Here is a 4484-nt window from a genome sequence, read left to right on the forward strand (position 1 = left end):
AAGCGAGCACGCTTAACCCTGGAGTTCTTCCAACTCTCCAGGCTATTCCACCAAAAGGCGCTTCTAGTGATTAGTTCTTCCATTTTATATATCATTACTTTTTGAACCCAAGACCAACTCCGTGCTTTGCCGATGTGGGATTTGCCTAAGGGACCTTTCTCCCCCCCTTTCGAGACTCAGCGTCCTCACTGAGGTTTGTCCCACCATCGCTCAAGAGGACACGTGAACGACTCTAATAACAATTGTAATGATCGGGCTCCAACCACTAGAGGAATTGTCCGCTTTGGCCATAAGTCTCACAGTTTTGTCCCATAGGTGGAATGGAGAACTTCCCAGGAGGTCACCCATCCTAGGATTTCTCTCAAGCAAGCACGCTTAACCCTGGAGTTCTTCTAACTCTCCAGGCCATTCCACCAAAAAGCACCTCTAGTGATTAGTTCCTCCATTTTATATATCATTGCTTTTTGAACCCAAGACCATCTCCGTGCTTTGTCGATGTGGGATTTGCCTAAGGAACCTTTCTCCCCCCCTTTCGGGACTCAGCATCCTCGCTGAGGTTTGCCCCACCATCGCCCAAGAGAACACGCGAGCGGTTCTGATACCAATTGTAACGATTGGACTCCAACCATTAGAGGAATTGTCTGCTTTGGCCATAAGCCTCACGGTTTTGTCCCATAGGTGGAATGAAGAACTTCCCAGGAAGTCACCTATCTTAGGATTTCTCTCAAGCGAGCACGCTTAACCCTGGAGTTCTTCCAACTCTCCAGGCTATTCCACCAAAAGGCGCTTCTAGTGATTAGTTCTTCCATTTTATATATCATTACTTTTTGAACCCAAGACCAACTCCGTGCTTTGCCGATGTGGGATTTGCCTAAGGGACCTTTCTCCCCCCCTTTCGGGACTCAGCATCCTCGCTGAGGTTTGCCCCACCATCGCCCAAGAGAACACGCGAGCGGCTCTGATACCAATTGTAACGATTGGACTCCAACCATTAGAGGAATTGTCTGCTTTGGCCATAAGCCTCACGGTTTTGTCCCATAGGTGGAATGAAGAACTTCCCAGGAAGTCACCTATCTTAGGATTTCTCTCAAGCGAGCACGCTTAACCCTGGAGTTCTTCCAACTCTCCAGGCCATTCCACTAAAAGACGCCTTTAGTGATTAGTTCCCCTATTTTATATATCATTACTTTTTGAACCCAAGACCAACTCCGTGCTTTGCCGATGTGGGATTTGCCTAAGCAATGGTTTTAAAATGAATTTTGAACTGTGAATTTGAAATATTTTATCGGTAAATACAACTGTTCAAATGTTTGATACATATGACATATTTACATCATGAATATGCATTAACAGAGGTCAACCTCCTTGTGTTTGTTATCAGAGAGTAGAAAATTTCTGAAAGTGGAATGGAAGAAGGAGTGATTCAAAAAGGGAAATAAAGTTAAGACAATAAAGGTCCCTTAGGCAAATCCCACATCGGCAAAGCACGGAGATGGTCTTAGGTTCAAAAAGTAATGATATATAAGATGGGGGAACTAATCACTAGAGGCGCCTTTTGGTGGAATGGCCCAGAGAGTTGGAAGAACTCTAGGGTTAAGCGTGCTCACTTGAAAGAAATCCTAGGATGGGTGACCTCCTGAGAAGTTCTCCATTCCACCTATGGGACAAAACTGTGAGGCTTATGGCCAAAGTGGACAATTCCTTTAGTGTTTGGAGCCCGATCGTTACAATAGTGATCGGACAGAGCTCTGACCAAATCTACCACCATCCAGAGTCACCTCGCCAGTCTTTTTATATTTTTGTAGGGCCCATGTATAGACTAGTATTTTGGTTCATTATGTCTAATCATGATGTAATTACTAGTTTATGATGTATCTTATTTTGGACTTATAATTAAACTTTGAGATTGTAAGTAAACTTGTAATTTATTATCTATGAATTTCTATATGAATGCAATAGATGATACTTCATTTTGAGATCTCATAAATAGTTGCCAATGATATGATAAAAGAGAATATGATATGGAAATGTGTGAAATGAATATGAAAATGTTAACAGGTGATTAGTGGAACCCGCCAGATGTTAATGAAACAGAGGAGGCTCTGTCCGGGTCTCCACAGAAATAAGTTATAAAAAAAAATTCTACACATGGATTACTTCTTTTAAATGATATTAAAAGTTTACAATATATATGATAAAACAAGATAGGGTGCTCCGGCACCGAATGTGGCACTTCTTGCTCGGCTGTACAGTAGATGGGTAAGGGGCGTCACATTTAGTGGTATCAGAGCAGAGGTTTAGGTGGTCCTAGACCTAGATAGTTAGAAATAGATAAAGTGCATCACATGTATGGGCCTTTAAATAGAGTCGAAGGGACACTAATGCAGATCTATTCTTTGTCTGTTTTATAGGATTGATGGCATTTGATCCTTCAGAGCACGGACCTCTAGGACCGATAGAGGAGGAGGTAGAGAGTCACGCACCCGCACCTGCTCCTAGTAGGGAGTGAAGCAGTAGAGCCGAGTCATCCCAGGGTACTGCAGGAGAGCACAGCAGGCTTTCCTAGAACAAATGACTCAGCTACTCCATCAGGTCACCTCCACCTCCACAGCCACAGCCACCTCCACCTCCATAGCCACAGCCACAGCCACAGCCCTCACCACCTGTATAGCCACCGCCGCCCCCACAACTGTAACTTGTACACAGATCCCGCTAGAGAAACTGTAGAAGTATGGGTTAGTTGACTTCAGGGGTAAGAAGGAGGATAATCCAGCCGCAGCAGAGTATTGGCTGGAGAGGACAGATAGGGTATTACAACAGTTGCACTGCACCCTAGAGTAGCAGTTGGAGTGTGCTCTGTCACTACTATAGGTGGATGTTTATAGATGGTGGGTGACAGTATCTAGAGTGGTACAGCCTGCCCAGATTACCTGGGAGTTCTTTCTGGCTGAATTCAGAAAGAAATACATCAGTCATGTGTACTTGGAGGCCAGAAGGAGAGAATTCCTGGCATTGAGATAGAGGCAGCTTACAGTTTCTGAATATGAGCAGGAATTTGAGACTCAACGAATATGCATTGGAGTTTATGCCCACAGAAACTGATAAGTACAGAAGGTTTGAAGACGAACTGAATGACAACATCAAGTTGATAGTGACATCTCACCACTTTATAGATTTCTCTCTCTTGGTAGCATCAGCCCTTGATGTAGAGAGAGTTAGAAATAAAGAGCAGTCTAGAAAGGACAGGCAACACAAGAGGGGTTCTGGATCTGATCAGTCTGGTTCAGCAGACACGGGTAGTAAGAGGCCCAAGGAGTCTCAGGATCAGACTCAAAGTCGAGGTAAGAAGCAAAAATCCCGATTTACCCCAAGAAGAGGAGGAGGACAATCTGGTACATTAGTGGGTAGTTCTCCGGGTTCAGCTATACGGGGATCAGCCCCACCACCAGCTTGTACACATTGTGGCAGGCCCCACAGAGGAGAGTGCAAATTGTTGATAGGTGGATGTTTTAGATGTGGGTCTATGGATCACTTCCTGAAGGATTATCCATAGAGGAATACTAGTGTGCCCACTGCTCCACCTCAGATGGAGAGGTCTACCTCAACAGCACAGAGGGGTAGAAGACCTACAAGGCCTGATACAGATGGTATATCACAGAGGCCTACTGCAGAGACAGTGCAGATACAAGAGACTAGGGTAGCACCTCGTGCTTATGCTATGAGAGCTCGAGACGAGCCAGAGCCGATTGATGTCATTAGAGGTACATTTTCTCTTTATGATCTGTTAGTGTGTGCATTGATTAATCGAGGTTCCACACATTCAAATGTGTGTATCACACCACTAGTTGATAGAGGGGTACAAGTAAAAGAGTTAGAGGAGGACATATGAGTCACAAACCCTTTAGGCCATAGTATCATGGTGAAAAAGGTCTACAAGGGTTGTCCTCTGAGGATACAGGGTTATGAGTTTCCAGCTGACTTAATTGAGCTACCATTCCATGAGTTCGATGTGATATTGGGTATAGATTGGTTATCACGTCATCAGGCGATGGTAGATTGTCGGCTAAAAAGGATGTCACTACAAACAGCAGAAGGGGATGAGATTACAGTTGTAGGTAAAGGAACAGGTTGTTTTTCTGCTATCATATCAGCCACAGCAGCCAGAAGAATGATAAGAAAGGGCTGTGAGGCTTTCTTAGCACATTTGGTTGACACTAGGAAGACTAGCCCAAGCATACAAGAGATCCCCATAGTATGTGCTTTTTTGGATGTGTTTCCTGAAGAGTTGCCGGGTTTACCACCTGATAGAGAAGTAAAGTTTGCCATAGAGGTTATGCCGAGTACTGCACTGATGTCCATTGCTCCATATAGGATGGCACCCACTAAACTGAGAGAGTTGAAAGTTCAGTTATAGGAGCTACTGGATAAGGGTTTCATACGCCGTAGTGTATCACCCTGGGGAGCACTAGTGCTATTTGTGAAGA

This window comes from Hevea brasiliensis, chromosome 8, assembly GCF_030052815.1.
Source record: "Hevea brasiliensis isolate MT/VB/25A 57/8 chromosome 8, ASM3005281v1, whole genome shotgun sequence".
Lineage (NCBI taxonomy): Eukaryota > Viridiplantae > Streptophyta > Magnoliopsida > Malpighiales > Euphorbiaceae > Hevea > Hevea brasiliensis.